The sequence below is a fragment of the Pristis pectinata genome, chromosome 4, assembly GCF_009764475.1.
Source record: "Pristis pectinata isolate sPriPec2 chromosome 4, sPriPec2.1.pri, whole genome shotgun sequence".
NCBI classification, from domain to species: domain Eukaryota; kingdom Metazoa; phylum Chordata; class Chondrichthyes; order Rhinopristiformes; family Pristidae; genus Pristis; species Pristis pectinata.
Window position 1 is genome coordinate 10,929,461 of NC_067408.1, and position 19,879 is coordinate 10,949,339.

The 19,879-nt window shown below is 42.0% G+C and overlaps 1 pseudogene; it reads right to left on the reverse strand.

Moving 5' to 3' along the window:
• Window positions 1-16,350: 16,350 nt before the first annotated feature.
• Window positions 16,351-16,471, reverse strand: LOC127570092 (uncharacterized; annotated as a pseudogene).
• Between the last annotated feature and the right edge of the window lie 3,408 nt (window positions 16,472-19,879).

Below are 19,879 nucleotides of genomic sequence, written 5' to 3' on the forward strand. Positions count from 1 at the left end.
ATGGATTCATGCAGAGGAAAGGTTTAGAGGGGTAGGGGACAAATGTGGGCAAATGGGACGAGATTAGATGGGAATCTTGGTCAGCATGGACCAGTTGGGCCAAAGGGCCTGTTTCCATGCTGTATGACTCTATGACCTGATTTGGTCCCATTAGTATTTTGTTCAGGATAGCCTCCCTGATTTTGTACTCTCTCAGCAACACTGCCACTTTCAAGCATTTATGAATATGATCCTGTGCAGCTTTTAGAACTGTGCCATAACGTTTGGTGTTGATAATTGATTTATTATTGTCACATGTACAGAGATACAGTGAAAAGCTTTTTGTTTGCATGTCATCCAGACAGATCACTCCACACATAAGTACATTGAAGTAGTGAAAAAGAAAACAGACTGCAGAATATAGTGTTACAACTACAGAGCAAGTGCAGTGCAGGTAGACAAATAAAGTGCAAGGGCCACGATGAGGTAGATTGGGAGGTCAAGGGTTCACCTTTTAGCGTATGAGAGATCAGTTCAAGAGTCTGATAACAGTGGGATAGAGGCTGTTCTTGAGCCTGGTGGTACTTGCTCTCAAGGTTTTATATCTTTTGACCAGATTTGCTCTTTCTGGCAACGTGTAACATTTCGCAGCTGCAGATTAATCTTAATATGCTACTTGTCTGCCAATTCTTTCAGTTTATTTCCTTTAGTAATCCATCCCTCTGCTCTGTACTCTTTTCCACATCTTCAAGTATACAAAGCAAACATTGATCACGGTGCAATGCTGATTGGATGCCAACATAGCCATTTGGAGGTCAACATCAATTTTGACGGAAGTTTGTTGGCCTAAAATATTTTTTTCTTTCAATGGAAGCTGCCTGACTTGCTAAATATTTCCAGTTTTTTTTTTGTTTGTTTTAAGTCTTGTCTTTAACTTTATTCATTTTGTGTGAAAGTACATTGTGGTATTCTAAACAGCCTGAGTAATGCCTTTCAAATGGGGTGAGGCTTTGCTTGCTAATTTTAATTCAACTGAACTCTACTTCCAGCCATTCTTCCCTTTCTTTTAAACTACACGTCTGTTCATTGGAGCAGAGGTCAGATATTTTTGGCCTCAAGACTTACAGATGCCTCAATTTACTTCCAACTTGGTCTTCTTTATCTCACTAACTCCCTCTGTTTATCCTTCAAAACCTTTCCATAATCCATTTATCCATGATATTTTTTAATTTATCCTGTCTTGATATTCTTTTCCTGGCCTAGCATCCAGTTCCATCTCCCCTGCTCTGCTGTGAAGCACTGAGGCGGTCTTCTTTGTATAAGCGTGTTCATCAAATTGTCGGCTTTACTGAGGGAAGACAATAACAGTTAAAGTTTTAAAATACTGGAAAAGAACATGTTAACCCAACCATTTATTCGTAATCTCCCAGCAGGCAGACACGATTTTCTTTGAGAGGTCAAAGTAAGGCATTGACAAGGTTGCTGTGGCAGAATACAATAATTCATTCTATATTGATGTCTTCATTTTGGTTGAATACTTGAAAAATATACTGACAATGACCTCAACAATAAAGGAGGAGAACATACAGTGCTTAGGGATAATTTCCCTGCAGAATTGACAATGCACTTTCCTCTAACTGAGGAAAAACATGCTCGGTTTGATTGCAAGGATCAGCAGCTCCTGCATTCTGTTTTCTGGATGGTGTCATTCTGTGGGAGGGGAAACCCAAAGACATCAAAGTATTGAGATTAAATCGTTTCAAGTATCTTACAACTCAAACTCTGACTGTCTGAAATGTTGAGATAGATTAGGCTGCTGAAACAAGGACAACGAATATCAATTAATAATAAAAATGATAAGAAGACAAATTGAGAGCAGAATCCACTGGGCTCCAAAATGGAACCAATGGTTGTGTTCTTGTAGAAAGTGTACCTTTGGAGGACATAGCGGCATGGATACAATGGAAAAAATGCTTGGTAGAATCAGAATCAAAATGAGAATCAGAATCAGGTTTATTATCACTGACATATATCATGCAATTTGTTGTTTTGTGGCAGCAGTACAGTGCAAGACATAAAGATGTAAAAATTGCTATAATTTACCAAAATAAGTAAGTAGTGCAAAAGAGGAATAATGAGGTAGTGTTCATGGGTTCATGGACTGTTGGGAAACCTGATGGAGGGGAAGAAGCTGTTCCTGAAACGTTGAGTGTGGGTTTTCAGTCTCCTGTACCTCCTTCCCGCTGGTAGTAACGTGAAGAGGGCAGGTCCTGGTTGGTGAGAGTCCTTAATGATGGATGCCGCCTTCTTGAGGCACTGCTTCTTGAAGATGTCCTTGATAGTGGGGAGACTGTGCCCATGATGGAGCTGGCTAAGTCTACAACTCTCTGCAGCCTCTTTCGATCCAGCACATAGGAGCCTCCATACCAGACGGTGATGCAACCAGTCAGAATACTCTCCACTGTACATCTATAGAAATTTGCAGGAGTCTTTGGTGACATACTAAATTTCCTCAAACTCTTAATGAAGTAGAGCCGCTGGCATGTCTTCTTCATGATTGCATCAATGTGTTGGGCCCTTGATGGATCCTCTGAGATTTTGACACCCAGGAACTTGAAACATGATTTAACTATCCAACATTTCTACATCAGAGACACCAGCTGTGACTGTGAGTACTGTCAGTCATCCTTTGTGAGCTCAGTGGCACAATGGTGCACTAGTAGAACCGCTGCCTCACTAGTGAAGAGACCCAAGTTCAATCCTGACCTCGGGCACCATCTGTGAGGAATTTGCATGTTCTCCCTGTGACCCCATGGGTTTCCTCTGCGTGTTCTGGTTTCCTCCCACATCACAAAGACATGTAGATTGGTAGGTTAGTTGCCTGCTCTAAATTGCCCCTTCATGAAGTTGTGTGGTAGAATCTGGGGGGAGCTGACAAGAATGTAGAAAGAATTAAAAAAATGGCATTAATATAGGATTAGTGAATGGTGAATGGTTAGCTCAGATTTGGTGGGCCAAAGGGCCTGTTTCTGTGTTGCATGGCATGGTAGTATAGCGGTTAGCGTAATATTATTACAGCGCCAGCAACCTGGGTTCAATTCCCGCTGCTGTCTGTAAGGAGTTTGTACGTTCTCCCCGTGTCTGCGTGGGTTTCCTCCGGTTTCCTCCCACATTCCAAAGACATACTGGTTAGGAAGCTGTGGGCATGCTATATTGGCACCAGAAGCATGGCAACACTTGCGGGCTGCCCCCAGCACATTCTCAGTAACACAAAAAGATGCATTTCACTGTGTGTTTCGATGTACATGTGACTAATAAATAAATATCTTATCTTATCTCTCTATATCTCTAGTTTGGCCCAGCATCAGCTTCTGAGATGGAGAATGGTTCTTTCCCCAGAAGACTAACTATATACTTAATAGTACCGGGAGTGGTCACAACCTTCCAATGTGTTGATCCTGTCAGCTTAGATTTGCGCTCAGTAGTGAGTTCAACAAATGTAGATAATGTTTCTTTGTTTATTTATTCCTCCCTTTGCCACCTGCTGTTCCACTGCCGTTTCACCCCTCCGCATTTCATCCAATCATCGACCTTCTCTTTCATTCCATGTTCTGCTCTCTACTTTCTCCGCTTATCATCTCAGCTCTATATTTTTCAGGTCTGATGAGACATCACTGGACTGAGACGTTAACTCCCTTACTCTCTCCACAGATGCTGTCTGACCTATGGAGAATTTCCAGTATATGTTCTGACTTTGTATCCTTTCTGTTTGGCTACCTTGACACTTGATTCATGATCAAGACCCTTCACACCAAACCTGCACATCCAGAATAAATCCAAATAGTGTCAATAAAATCAAAGTTGAGTTTATCGTCATATGCACAAGTACATGTGTGCACAGGCGCAATGGAAAACTTACTTGCAGCAGCATCACAGGCACATAGCATCATATAAGCAGCAGTCACAAGAAAAACATAAATTAAACATAAATAAAACACAATTTTTACGAAAAGGAACACAATTAGAACGAAAAAAACAAAGTCCATTTTAGTGCAAAGCAATCAAAGTCGTCATGGTGTTAGAACATAGAACATAGAACAGTACAGCACAGAACAGGCCTTTCAGCCCACAACATTGTGCCAACATAGCTAATCCCTTTTACCTACAGAATGCCCATATCCCTCCATTTTCTTCTCATTGCTCTCATCCTTGTGTGGCTAAACTGTAGTGATCGGGGTTGTGCAGGTTGGTTCAAGAACTGAATGGTTGAAGGAAAGTAGCTGTTCTTGAACCTGGTGGTGTGGGACTTCAGGCTTCTGTACCCCCTGCCTAATGGTAACTGAGAGAAGAAGTTATGGCCCGGATGGTGGGGATCTTTGATGATGGATGTTGCCTTCTTGAGGCAGCACCTCCTGTAGATCCTGCCGATGGTGGAGAGGGATGTGCCTGTGATGTATTGGGCTGAGTCCATTGCTCACTGCAGCTTCTCTAAAGTTCCCTAAATAAAAGCAAAAGGGATACTTACATTTCTATAGCACCTTTCCAGATACCTTTCTTGCCTCCTTTGGATTAGAGAAGACAAAGAAAATGTCTGCACTCAATAAGCAGTGTGAATTCACTGCTTGAAAGGACGGTGGAGAAAGAAACCTTCATGTTAAAAGGTACCTGGATGAACACTTGAAAAGCCATAATCTACAGGCGAACATTTGCTAAGTGGGATTCACTTGGTTCATTTTTAACAGCTAATGTCACAATGGGTTTAATAACCTCCTTCTGTCCCATATTATTTTTTACCACCCTCTGGGCTGTACAGTGGTTCCAGCAGCCTGGGTCTGATTCTGACCTTGGGTGTTGTCTGTGTGGAGTTTGCATGTTTTCTCTGTGACTGTGTGTGTTTCCCTTGGTGCTCCGGTTTCCTACCACATGCCATAGACTGGTTGGTTATCTTCCTTCTGTATATTATCCCCAGTGTAAGGTGGGTGATAGGGGAATGGGGGGGTGGGGGTGGCGGGGAGTTGGTGGGAAGTGACAGAGAATACATTACTGGGATATAAATGGAGGAATGGGATTGGTGGGATTGCTCTGAGGGCTGTTGCAAGCTTGGTGGTCCAAATGGTCCCTTTCCATCTTGTAAGTAAATATGAAAATCCACGTTCTTCCTCAAAATAGCACTGTGAGATTGTTAAACTTCACCTGGAAGAACTTTGGTTCTTTCCCTCATTTGAAGAATGCATTTCAGCCTTTAAGCTAATTTGCTTGTTTCCATAAGACTGCACCACTGACAAGGCAACATTGATGATAATGAAACAAACATTTCCATAGATTCGACTGAACTGAACTCACCTACAAATGTTCTGAATGGATTGACAATTGTCACAATGCTTTTTCATTTAAATTGGATGTACTGGTCACATACTCTATACTTGATAGAATAAGTGGCTTGTTATCCACTGTACAATATTAACTCCCCTGCAGTAATTCAGCCAACTTAAGAACAGACAATTTTGGCACAACATGGTGGGCCGAAGGGCCTGTATTGTGCTGTATTGTTCTATGGTTCTATGGATCAAAGTGTAGAATACAGAGATTTGCAGAGCTTAACGTTTTCTTGCCCACATCTACGATTCATTCCAACAGGCTTATTCCTTCTGGTCAGAGATTCTTTGCAAAAGAGCATGGAATGCAAACTAGAGAAAACAGTTTAGTTGAACTCTCTCTTTTTGTGAAGTATAAACAATGGAGAAAGGATTCCCAGCCTGATTAACCACTAAGATATAATTTCCAAGGTATAACTCGCAGTCATATTCAGCTTTGAGTTCTAGCCAGTTCCATCATGGGTACAGCTCTCCCCACCATCCAGGACATCTGCAAGAGGCGATGTCTCAGGAAGGCACCATCCATCATTAAGGACCCCTGCCATCCAGGCCGTGCCGTCTTCTCATTGTTGCCATCGGGCAGGAGGTACAGGAACCTGAAGACTCACACCTCAAGGTCCACCAACAGCTTCTTCCCCACTGCCATCAGGCTCTCGAACCGACCTGAGAAACCCTAATTTCACCTCGGACTACATTTCCCACAGCCTGCACTAGTGTCATTATATTTATTTTTATTTTGTTGTACAAGTTATGTATAATTTATGTTAAGTTCATGTAATTTATGTTTGTTATGTTTGCAATGTGCTGTGCTGCTGCTGTAAAAAGATAATTTTCATGGCATTTATACCCTGGGTGTGTATGTGCATGATAATGAACTTGAACTTGGTGGGAGAGTGCCCTCTCTATCTATGCAGTGAGGAGGGGCCTCACACTCCCACCAGAGACTAATATCCCATTGGGTATTGGTCGAGAATTCAGAGGTGTGACTCCTGCTTGCTGGAACCACTTGAAGCAGGTTCGAAATGTTGTGCCCTTGCAGTCAGGGTTAATGTCACTCTAGAGCTCACTCATGGTAAACAAGAGCTCACTCCAAATTAGAAGCTATATAGATTATTTTGAAGCAAAAACATAAATGCTGGAAGAACTCAGTCTGTTAAGCAACATCTGTGGAAAGAGAACCCAGTTAAGGTCTGCAGAGTATTTATCAGAAGGGTCTTCAACCTGAAATGTTAACTGGTTTCTCTTTCCACCGATACCACTCGACCGGCTGAGTTATTCACATAGAGTAATGTCACAGTGTAATACGGCACGGAAACAGGCCCTTCGGCCCAACTCATCCTCGCCAGCCAAGATGCCCATCTAAGCTCGTCTCATTTGCCCGCAATTGACCCATATCCCTCTTAACCTTTTCTATCCATGTACTTTCCAAATGTGTTTTAAATGTTGTTATTGTAAAGCTCTTCCAGCATTTCTTTTTTCAGTTTCAGATTCCAGCATCTGTAGTTTTATTTGTTTTAGATTATTTTTAAACATTGCTTAATTTTTTTTTGTCCTGGGAAAATCATAGAAGTTGAATTCTGTACCTCCACATTTGACTGATTAAGAATAGCAGGGGTAAAATTGCAAGATAGGTTACAATCTAATTTGTTCATTTGCGTTACTGTCACACTATTCAATTGAACACATTGAATGTAAAGTTGTTATTATAATCTTGGAAAAAAATCACTGGTCAAAATCCAATAGTTTTAAGGCAGTAGAGGTGTTAATCAAGTAAAAATGGATTTTGAACTATTGTGAAGTAGACAGAAGCAACGATTGCATTTATTATTCTCCATTTCAGCTTTATCCCATTTAACAAATGCACTGGGGAGATTGCAGATCATCTCTGATCAGATTGTCCTCCAATTACAATCAATCATCCCCACATTTTACCATGCAAATATCTTTTTCAGGATAAATTCTCAGGAAGCAGGCATTGATGGTAAAGATAGCATTGATCACCCATTCCCAGTTGCGTGAAGCAGCCAAAAGATCTCTGGAACCTCCATATAAGTGGAGTGACAGTGCTATATTAAGTTAAGTGTGTTTATTTAAGGATTCTGATGAAAGATCACGTCCTGAAATGTTAACTCTGTTTCTTTTTCCAGCGATGCTGACTGATCTGTTGTGTAACTCCAGAATTTTCGTATTCTAACATCTGTATATATTTTTTGCTTTTGGTTTTAAGTATGTAGTTGTTACGTACATTTGTATCTCCCAGCTGAGATGAAAGTTTATCTAATATGACCAGAGATCAAATCTGGAGATATGATGTTACTTTAGCTGTTAAAATAAGTACCATTGCTACATTTTGAAAAGGGATTTCTCTTGGAGGGTCTTTAGATTATGCAAGTTGAGCCCACTCTCCAGCACACTCCTGGGCTTCACCTGTACTATCTACCGTAAACATAAATCCATCCACAAGTCTGTACCCTGTGTTCTTGCTCACCTGAAGTCACATTCACTCATGATAGTCATGACACCAGTGCTGACCAAGTATCATTTACATTAGAGTTGTAACTTTCATTTTCAAATCACTCCTCCATCTCACTCGTCCTTATCTCTGTAATCTCCTCCACCTTACACTTGTCCAAAGTATCATTATGGAGGAGAGAGGCAGACAGTTTTTGAGAGCAGATTTATTTTTTGATTCATTAGCGGTTATGTACGTCACCAATAAGGTCAACATTTATTGCCCGTTTCTAAAAGCTCCCTCACACTCAAATATTTTTGGGGTTAGTTAAGAGTCAACCACATTGATGGGTCACATGTGAGTCTGACTGGGCAAGGAGGCAGAGTCTCTTCTCTGAAGTGATCCAGTGTTGGGTTCACACGATAACCCAATACCACCAATTTGCATTGAGCTCTAATGTTGCAGCAGTTTCCCACAGAAGTTTCCGAAATTCCCCAAAGTGAAGGGTGGAACAGAGTTACGGTGGTTTTCCAACCAGAAGTTTGCACTAATACAGGACCTGTGCTGTTCTCAATGGGACCTGGCTCATTGAAACACATTGCTGTACACAAGTCATCCTTTAGCCTTAAAGGGCACTCCGAGGATGCAGGGGAAAGGCAAAGAGCTCCTGGATTAACTCAAAGGGAAATGGAAGTCTTCATCAACAAGATGCATACAAGGAGAGAGATCTTGTGAACCAAGAGGGTCCAGGACCAGCCAAGGCCACCATAAGAACCTGGCAGAAGGTGTTTCCAGTTGTCTCCTCCAAGTATGCAAACATCAGTTCAATGGAACAGTGCACAACTGAATTTTGTGTCCTCACTAGGTACGTCAGGGTGAATTGTTGACCCCTATAAACAGATGTTGCAAGTTACTTAGACCTGAGACTCATTTGTTGGTGTGTTATAATTTGTGTACACATACCTGCAAAAACAGAATGTGAGCGAGGCTTACATAGAGTCATGGAGTCATAGAGTAACACAGTACAGAAACAGGCCCTTTGGCCCAACTGGATCATGCCAACCAAGATGTCGATCTAAGCTAGACCCATTGCCTGCATTTGGCCCATATCCTTCTAAACCTTTCCCATTCATGTACCTCTCCAACTGTATTTTAAATAATATTATTGTATCTCCCTCAACCACTTCCTCTGGCATCTTATTCCATATACACACCACCCTCTGCATGAAGAAGTTACCCCTTTAGGCTTCTCCCAATTAATTATTGCTGTACCGTTTTGGTGGTAATGTTTGGAGTGTAAGGAGGTCACTTGGTTGACTTAGAAGCCATAGTTTTGCAGCTCTTTCCAAAAAGCATCTGTCTATTATGGAATCCTTTATCTGTTATTCTTCTTCCTCCCCTTGTTCCTTCTGTTACTCAGCTTCATGGACCCCAAGTTCTAAGCCTTCTTGCTCCTTTATTCTCCATTCTGGTTGCCATCCAAATTTGTCTGGATTGTGCAGCGTACAGCACACGATGACAAATTCTCCACATCTGTCTCACATGTATTGCAAGGCACCCCGGGACTGATTCAGGCAATGGAATCTCATCTTGGCAAGACCAGTAGTATTGTCCATTATTATCCTGGTATTTTGGTGGCCCTTGTTGGATCTGCACTCAGTTGTTGTGGATGTAAAGAGAACTGGTAGGAGTTGTCCGGGAAGTGAAGAGAAGCCTTCGTCCCCCTAGATCCATCCCTCTCGTCAATGGTGGCTGACAAAAATGTCCAGTAGCGTAGTCTCTCAGGATAAAAGTCTTATCTACTTCCTGAAAACATGACATTAACCATGAGGAAATTATTGTCCTGAACCACATTAAGTAGCACATCGAGGAAGTGGAAGCAATATCTGTGTATATGAAGGTCTCTGCTAAAAAGGGGTGGGGATAGGGAAGTTCTCATGTACACCTGAGTGCCGTCAACGTCTGTCTGCACTAGAGGGATGTCAGTGATGGTGGCAAACCTCAGTCCGGAAGATGCCATTTCTCCTCTCTGAAATTGAAGTTGATGAAATTATTCTTCCATGAGCACAATGCAAGGGTGAGTGTGGAGGGGTGATTTTAATATTTCTATGTATAAGAGATTGGATAGTGAAGACATAAGGATGAGAAGCATAGAGGGTTAATTTTTATATTAATGAAAACAGTGAAAACATGTTTTGTTTAGTAATCAGTTAGTCCTAGAGGGTCTATAGGTAAACAAATAGAAATGGGAGCTAGAGAATATAAACTCTCTTCTACACCATATTGAAAAGCTTTAGAGAGTGTTGTATGCCATGGAGAGTAAAAAAAAGATTGTGGTGGGAGTTAGTCCCCTGGCAGTGAGCAGTCAGGATTGAGATTGTATGGGATCTCGCCCCCTTCACCACCAGCCCATGACCACTCGGGTCCTTTGCTGAGGAATGCAAAGTAGAGACATTTAGTTTGTTCACGGAACAGCATTCAGTCATGGCAGGACAACACGTTCCTTTCCCACTGTACAGGCCCTGTTGGAGGTAGGGTTTGCAAAACACAGGGTGAGGGATGTCATTAACTTCTGATCGTGAGGTTACTTTTATCCGATAGCAATCTATTAAATACCATGCCCCTGATTATGTATCAAAATGCCATACCCTGGACAGTCAGGGAGAAATGTGAAGCACCTTCTCCCTCTTGCAAGTTTAAGATTGGTTGAAATGAATGCGTTTCTGTTTGACCTGAAGAAGGGACAGTGGAAGTGATTCTTTTCATCACCACCGTTCTGATGCAGCAAATTAGAAGACAGCAGAAGCTCGGTTTGCTTGCAAGGAACCTGTGATGAGGGAAATGAGAGTCAAAATTACCTTGACCTTCTCGGAGAGAGCACTCTGGTCTTGAAAGTGTAACTGAAAATCTTCTCACAGAATTTGACATCTCTTAGTAATGACATCCTTAGAAAAACTGAGCACAGAAATACATTGTTTGTCAGAGAGGTTCAGGAAGAATGTTGTGCTCCTGAGGACTCTGTCAGTATAGATCCTTCATGACAAGCATGGCTTTCTCGTTTTGCCTCAAGAGTCATGAGTAGGCAGCTATGACTGTAATAACAACTCCTATATTGGGAGTGCTGCCAATGGTGACCAGTGAATTAGGATCTCTAGCAGCTAAGTACAGGAGGAAACTCTCATTGTTAATTTAAGCACACTGTATGGATGTTGAAAGGCGCTCGAAGAGCCTGCAGTCAGCTGTGTCGGCAGATTATCTCCTTAAATGGCAGGGAATGCAAGCAATCAACACAATATGCTTCTGGTTCCACTGAGACTGTTCCATAACTGTTGGAGATCGAAGCTTTAAGCTCTAATTTATGTCAGTACAGGTGGAAATCGGTGTTGCACACATGGGAACATCATTTGGTGCAAAGCTGACAGGGAAAAGGTCAGGCAGTCTGGCATGGATCTCGACTGGAACTGCATGGCCCATTTTCACAAGTGTGATTTAATCTGTGACTGATTGCTAATGAAAGAGATTTGCTTCAAGTAAAATCAAAACTGGATCTTGTAATGCTGATTTGTTTCAAAGTTAGGCGATCCAATTTCGAGGATAAAGTACTTTAATTACAAATCCATTAGTGATCCATTTTTCCTGTCTTTACTGTTGTGTGTGTACAATATTTCACAATAACATGTAAATAATGTATCCATTTAGCTTTAATGTTTTTGTATGTATATATTATTATCCTTATTGTATAATAAATAATATATATTATAAAGCCTTGCAGTTTACTCAAATTGACCCTTGCAGGATTTGTAAAGTTGTGTTTCAAATTGATTTTGCTTCATTTCCTGGGTAGAATAAAAGGAAATGGAGAATGATCTCTCAGGACATATAAATACTGATCTAATTGAAGCCTCATTTATCCTTAAAGAATAAAACAGCTTTATCTGGTGTTCTGTTACGCCTCAAGCAGACTGAACTGCCTCTCATTCTTTCACTTCTCTGCATAGGAAGTATTTCACTTCACACATTATTAGATTTCCATTATGAGGACCCTAATGTCAAGGCAGAGCAAGTTTTTTTCTGGCCCATTTCATTGCAATGTATCACATCTTCACTCAGGTTTCTATCTAATGGACTGAAGCATGGCATTAACTCCTCTGAAGACGTCTAGATCCTTCAGATGACTGTATTAATGTAAGTCCTTGAGTTCATTTTATATTACAGTGACGAAATTGTCAATATGAAAATGGAATGTTGTCAGCTCACAATTCCTTTCCTTCTAAAAACAGTCCTTCACATTATTCACTCACTGAAGCAATTTACTTCAACGTATCATTGTTTGGTTAGTTTACTATGTGGTGTGTTTTTTTTATTTTATGCAGGGAAGAAGATAATTTATCAGTCATTTGAAGCATAGTGGTGTTATTCATGACATATTAAAATGAAAAGCATGAATAACGCTTTGTGTGGAGCACTGTCTAGCCATGGAACAAGAGTTTGCCTTTCATTGAAAACTGTAGTACTTGCCATTCACAATCAAAAAGATAGTGTATTGAGACCAACATGGAATTTCATACTTATTTCATTTTTAGCCCTTAAGAGACGGCATTCTTTTCTTTTTCTTTTTTCTTCATTCATGGTATGGCAAGACCAGCATTTATTGCTCATTCTCAATTGCCCTTGAGAAGGTGGGTGGTGAGAAGGTGGCCTTTTGAACTGATGCGGTCTCCATGGTGATGGAACTCCCACAATGCTGTAAAAGGAATTCCAAGATCTTGACCCAATGACAATGATATATTTTCGAGTCAGGTTGACTTGTGGCTGGGAGGAGAAGCAGCAGCCTGTGTCTTCTCCTCCCACACTTGTCCTTCCAGTCTGTAGACTTGGGGTGATGTTGTCGAAGAGGTCTCAATAAATTGTTGCAGAGTATTTCGTAAATGGTGCAGTCACAACCACAGGTGGAGAGAGGGCATATTTCAGATGGCAGAAGGGGTGTCAATAAAACTTGTCCTGAATGATGTCAAGCTCTTTGATTTTTGTTGGCGTCCCATCCAACAAGGCAAGTAGAAAGTGTCCTACCGTTCCCCTTACTTGCATGCTTTATAGATGTTGAAAAGGCTTTGTAGAGTCAAGGTGAATTACTCAACTTGGGATAACCATAAAGGTTTATTTTTCATGTTTCTTTCAAGAACTCTGATACAACTAAGGATTTGGAGCATTTCAGAGTCAGCCATGTGTGGCATGATAGTATAACAGTGAGCACTGCTCGCTCACTGTTCCAAGGATCCGGGCTTGAATGCTGTTCGTACAATTCTCCCCACAACTTTATGAGATTCTGCTGGGCGGTCCGATTTCCTGTCATGTTCCAAAGACGTATTGGTAGGTTAATTGGCCTCTGTAAATTGTCCCGAGTGTAGGTAAGCAGCAGAAGAATCAAAGGGGAATTGATGAGCAAGTGGGAGAGGCTAAGTTAGAGAGCCACAGGGAAATAAGGAGAGGGGGAATGGAACTGATGGAATGCTTTGCTGGGAACTGTCATGACCCCTGTGGGCTGAATGGCCCCCTTCTACACTGTAGTGTCAGGTTGGTCTAGAAGCACACGCACCAGATCAGGTGGTGAGGCTGGCAGATTGCCGGCCCTCATAGACATTAGCAAACCAGATGGTGTTTTATCTGATAACCTTATAATTTCATAGTCACATTACTGAAACAAATCTTTTATTTCAGGTTCATTTAACTAGTTGAATGTGAATTTCCCAGCTGTAGCAGAACTTTAAGTTACGTTGTGGTTCAATAGAACAACACTTTGGATATTAATCTAATAACATCGGCATTATGCTCTTATACCCCTGCCCTAGACTTCTGTGATTCTGCAGTCAGTAGGGGCCGATACATTTCCTTCTCCAAAGAGCACAAGAATTTACAACAACCTGGTAGTTCCATTGTTTTCATCATTGATATTATCACATTATTCTAAATGCATTTAATCAAGTTAATTTAAATTCCCCATCTCTCTTGGTGGGAATTTGAACTCCTTTCTCTGGATCATTAGTCTAGTTCTCTGTGATTCTTAGTTAGGAACATAACTATTACACTGTCATACCCTTGAGTAAATTCTGAGCTCAGATTTGCAAAGGGTACAATGAAAAGAGAAGCAGATGAGAAGAAAACACAATTAGATGCTACAATGGGGAACAGTGGAGATGTTCCAATAATTCATCAAATGGTCTTTTACATCCATATCTTCATATCAACCATGTGTCTCTACCTGACACTCGAGAAACTTTGTAACTATACTTCGTAACATAGGTTTAAGATGAGAGGGGAAAGATTTATAAAGAACCTGAGGGGCAACTTCTTCAGGCAGAGGGGGTGCATATGTGGAACGGGCCACCTGGGGTAGTGGTTGGGGCAGGTACAATGACCGAATTTAAAAGACATTTGGACAGGTACATGGATAGGAAAGGTTTAGAAGGATATGGGCCAAATGCAGGCAAATGGGACCAGCTCTGTTGGGCATCTTGGTCAGTATTGTCCAGTTGGGCTGAAAGGCCAGTTTTGGTGCTGTATGACTATATACTCATAGGACTAGCCTACAAGAATCAGATATAGAGCTTCTTCTGGATTACTGAGAATGTAATATACACCTCTCTATTTAACACAAAATGGAATCATTCCTATCACTTAGATATGATTCACAAACCGACCAAAAATCTGCGAAAATTGCAGTTATGTTGCTATGACTACAATCAGTTGCAGTGAAAGCTTTGCATTTGCAAAGTGCTAAATGATCAGCCCTGATTGGTCACTGAGGGGAAGGGCCCATTGTGAATTCAGAGCTTCTGCCACTGTTTGAGCCTTGTATATGGAACTTGTCAAGGTGGAAAGGGTGGGTGAGGAACATTCACCACGTTAGTAATATTAGCAAGTCCAATTGCTCTGCTATCTCAAGGTATTGCCACCTACAGCCATATAAACCATCACAGCTTGTTCTGTAGTCAGTCCAATATGGTCAAAACCATCACCCAATTGGAGAGGAGGTGAACATCACCAGACTCAACCACAACTTAGCGGAAACTCCACTGAGCTAAAACAAGCTAAAAAAGAAGCTCGCTTCCTCCTTCTACATCAGACATGAAGCCAAGGATTTATCTGGCGGATATAAAAGAATCTATAACACTTTTTAAAAAAAGATGCGGGGGTTTCCCTGCCCAATATTTATCTTTCCATCAATTTCACATGAGATAAAGGAGATTACCTGATCGTTATCACATTGCAGTCTGTGGGACCTTGCTGAGCACAACACTGCCGAATTTTCCATGTTGCAACAGTGACTGTACTTCTAAAGTCTGCACTGGCTGTGAAGCACTTTGAGAAGACTTGAAATATGCATGAGAAATGCAAGTCTTTCTTCTGTGAATGTTTTTATTCTTTACTGCTATAGGCATTCAGGTTGCCTATGGGGAAATACATATCATTACTCAATCCACTATTCACACACAGTGAGAATTTCACAGATGTACTGGCTGCTCTACCTGGAGAATTCACCTGCTTCCTTGTGGAGACCCAGCAGTGGATTGAAAGGGAAACTGTAATCTTACAGTGCTGAATTTCCCCGATGAGATTCGAAAACGGAGGACCTATCTATCTCCCCAAGTGAACGTAAAAGATCCCATGGTGCTATTGCAAGGAAGAGTGGGGAAGTTGTCCCTGATGATATGATCAGTATTTATTCTTCAGCCAATGCGATGCAGCAAAACAGTTTTAGGGCTCACATTGCAGAGCTCTGGGCTGCACATAAAGGCTGAAGTGTTCGAATCCCACCACAGCAGCTGGGGAATTTTAAAAAAGTTATTTATGAAAGCATTCTGGACTTTCTTTTAAAGGAAATAAGTCGAGTTTATTGCCATATACACAAGTACGTGAATGCATAGGTGCAACAAAAAACTTACTTGCAGCAGCATGTTAGAGACACAACATTCACCAATGTAAAGCAGCTTTAAATTGCTGGGCATTAACATATCAGATGACCTGTCCTGGGTCCAGCACATAGATGCAATCACAAGGAAGGCACCCTTGTGAATTGTTTGTGAATGCTGCTTACATGATGCTATGTGCCTGTGATGTTGCTGCAAGTAAGTTTTTCATTGCACCTGTGCACACATGTACTTGTGCATATGACATAAACTTGACTTTGACTTTGAAAAACATTATTTAAAGGTATACAAGGAAGAACATAATTAGAACAAAAAAAGTCCATTGTAGTGCAAAGTAAGATAAGATCTCTTTATTAGTCACATATACATCGAAACACACAGTGAAATACATCTTTTGCATAGTGATTTGGGGAACAGCCTGCAAGTGTCACCACGCTTCTGGCGCCAACATAGCATGCCCATAACTTCCTAACCTGTACGTCTTTGGAATGTGGGAGGAAACCGGAGCACCCGGAGGAAACCCACACAGACTCGGGGAGAACGTACAAACTCCTTAGAGACAGTGGCCAGATTTGAACCCGGATTGCTGGCGCTGTAAAGCATTATGCTAACCACTATGCTACTGTGCCTGCCCAATTCCCAGGCAGTCTCCCATCCAAGTACTAACCAGGCCTGAGCCTGCTTAGCTTCCAAGATCAGACGAGATCGGGCATTTTCAGGCTAGTATGGCCGTAGGCAAAGTGATCATAGTGTTGCTATATTGAGGCAGTGATTAGTGTTGTGCAGGTTCGTTCAAGAACCGAATGGTTGAAGGGAAGTAGCTGTTCTTGAACCCGGTGGTGTGGGAATTGGTGTGAACTGCTATCATTTGTGGTGACCATTAAATGTCTGGATTGTTGCAAAAAGCCATCTGCTCAATTATTGTCCTTCATGTCATAGAGACACACAGCAGGAAACAAGCCTATTTGCCCACCAAGTCTGCACTCCATCAACCACTCATTTACACTACTTGCATATTAATCACATTTTTATTCTCCCCACATTCACATCAACTCCCCTCAGATTCTACCACTCACCGACAAACAAGGGGCCGATTAACCTCCCAATCCACATGCCTTCGGGATGTAGGAGCAAACAGGAACACACAGAGCAAACCCATGTGGTCTCAGGGAGAACGTGCAAACTCCACACAGACAGTGCCCAAGGTAAAGATTGGTATTGGTATTGGTTTATTATTGTCACTTGCACTGAGGTACAGTGAAAAACTTGTCTTGCATACCAATCATACAGGTCAATTCATTACACAATGCAGTTACATTGAGTTAGTAAAGAGTGCATTGAGGTAGTACAGGTAAAAACAATAACAGTACGGAGTAAAATGTCACAGCTACAGGGAAAGTGCAGTGCAATAAAGTGCAAGGTCACAACAAGGTAGATCGTGAGGTCAGAGTCCATCTCATTGTATAAGGGAACTGTTCAATCGTCTTATCACAGTGGGATAGAAGCTGTCCTTAAGCCTGGTGGTACGTGCCCTCAGGCTCCTGTATCTTCTACCTGATGGCAGAGGAGTGAAGAGAGAATAACCCAGATGGGTGGGGAACCCAGGTCTCTCACACTGGAACGCTAACTGCAACACTGTGCTGCTCTGAAAAGGAAGGAAACCTAAAATTCTTTACTGCTCTGGGCTGCATGTGACATTGTACCAACAGCTATGACTCAGTGTGCCCTTAAGGCAATTACAGGTGGAAAATAAATCCTGGCTGTCCAATAATGCCAACAACCTGTGATGAATTAAACCCTGAAAACAGATGATCTGGTCATTATTACATTCCAGTCCGTACATGAATTGCCTGTCACATTTCCAACAATACATTGCTGGTTTTAATATGTGTTGTGAAACATGCCAAATAAATGCAAGGCTTGTCTTTTTCTCTTGCTTGCAACTTTCCCTCATCCCACGGCTTTCTGCAGGAGGACCGGATACCATTTACTGCCCATCCAGCTGATTTCTGACGATAAGCTGCACAGCATGCAAGAAAATGCTCAAGTTCCCACCAGCTGTCGTGGTGTCTGCATTAAGAGGCAGCCATCAGTTGTCTCTTTATTTCACTTTCCTGGGACAAATGTTGTACAGCCATTAAATTCATAAGATGCACCAGTTTAATTCCAGAGGTGTGTTTTATGTGAGTGTACCAAGCCTCTAAGGACTTGGAGAGAAGTGTTGCATGTTTCACCTCTTGTGAAATATTCTCCACAAGGGAGGAAAATGAATAGACCCCTCCCATGGACAAGATGGCTAGCAGCTGAGTCAGGAGGAGGAAACAGAGGCTTGCTGATTCTAGGGGAAAAAAAATGTCAATTTTATATAAAACCCTTCCCATGATTGCAACCCACAGTTTCAGTCCTATCTCCACTTCCTCCCTTCTCACCACAAGGGTGTTTTCTACCGATTTCTCCAACTGTGTCAACATCTGCTGCATGTTCCTGGAGATCCATCCCCAGTGTCTGCGTGCATGGTTTTGTTACTCTTCAAGCACCTTTGCTGCAAAAGCAAGACCCCTTGAGCATCCTCACTTGTTGCTTGATCTTCCAGGCAGTTCATGCCTGGTTGCCTCTGTCCACCTCGTCTTAGTGTTGGGCTCCCTTGTGAGCTGCCAAGAGAGGCCATCAAGGTCGATTTCTCCCAGCTGTTGTCTTTGAAAGTGGCAGGGACCAACAGTGCACGGAATGAAGTGTTGGTGGGACAAGATATGGCTGCCTGCTGCTTCTCCCTTCGCCACTCATTTACTCATCTGGAAGAAGACAAGGATTATATTGTACATAAGGATTAGTTGTACAAGACATTGGTGTCGACCCTTACCTTGGCCAAACTGACTTTGGTTAGGTAAATCACCACACAAACTAAATTAATTCAAAACTCATACTTTATTGAATCTACGCAAATATGCACATATATTATGTTGACTCCTACTCAATAACTTAAGTTCCTGAATACTACTGTTCCTTTTTGTACCAGTTCTCACAATTATGTTGACCCATGGCCACCTGACTCATAACACCGAAATAGGAGATCTCCCACTGGCCAAACAATTGATCCTTCTTCTCCCTGCCGCGGGTATGGGCATCTTCCTTGCGATAGTTAGTCTCCGGAGTTCTCGCTGCTTTACATCCAAAATCCTCCATTCTTATCCTCATCAGATTGCTGTTTCGATTTCATTGGCGCAGGTTTATCTGTCTAGCCTGTGTCAGCTTCTCATTGGAACTGGCCCAAGGCTACAAGCAGTATTAATTTATTGCTCTTCCACCAGAGTTGTGCCTCATGTCACTTGCTTTGTTCTCCCTGAGTCAGGCCAGTTCAGACCAATTTAGCCAGGTCAGCCAAACACTGGGCTGAGGTGACTTCATGTCACAGACACAGGCTGCCCTTTTCACAAGCCTGCATCTTCTATCTTACCAAAGAACAACCCGCAAACAACTTATTTGGAAATGATCTCTAGTTTAGCAGATTATCGGCAGGGGCCTCACTGTGTCCACTTTTAATTGCTTTGATCAAGCCATCCCTGAGCAAGAACCAGTTCACAAAACAGTTCACAAAATGGAGGTTGCAGAACTGTCTCACAAAATGGTGGCCTCCATTCCCTCCACCACATAGCAAGGACAAAGTCATTTGGTTTGTCTACTTCCACTGTCCTTGACTCATTCCAGTGAGTTTTTTTTTCATATTTTAATTCCTTCATGGACAACGATACGGGGGAGCTGCTTTTCTACAAATGGAGGCAAATGACATTTGCTTCTCTCCTACCTTTCTTTCAGTGACATTTCAACCCTGGACTCAAATGAAACCAAGACATTCCAGGCACTGAGCAGCAGAATGGACTCCTTGTTATCTCTTTGAAAGAGACTTTCTGAGGCCAATACTGATGGTGGGCGTGAAATATCCCAGATCTTACGGACACTGGAACTTCACTTGCCCAGGTAAGTCTTCTTCATGTGTGACCACTACCTTTGGCAGCAGGTCTGGTCCCAGATCAACACAGCACTGTCATTCTCAACGTTGGTGAGGCCGCCTTTGGAATACTGTGTTCAGTTTTGGCCACCCTGCTATAGGAAAGATGTCATTAACCTGGAAGGAGTGCAGAGCAGAT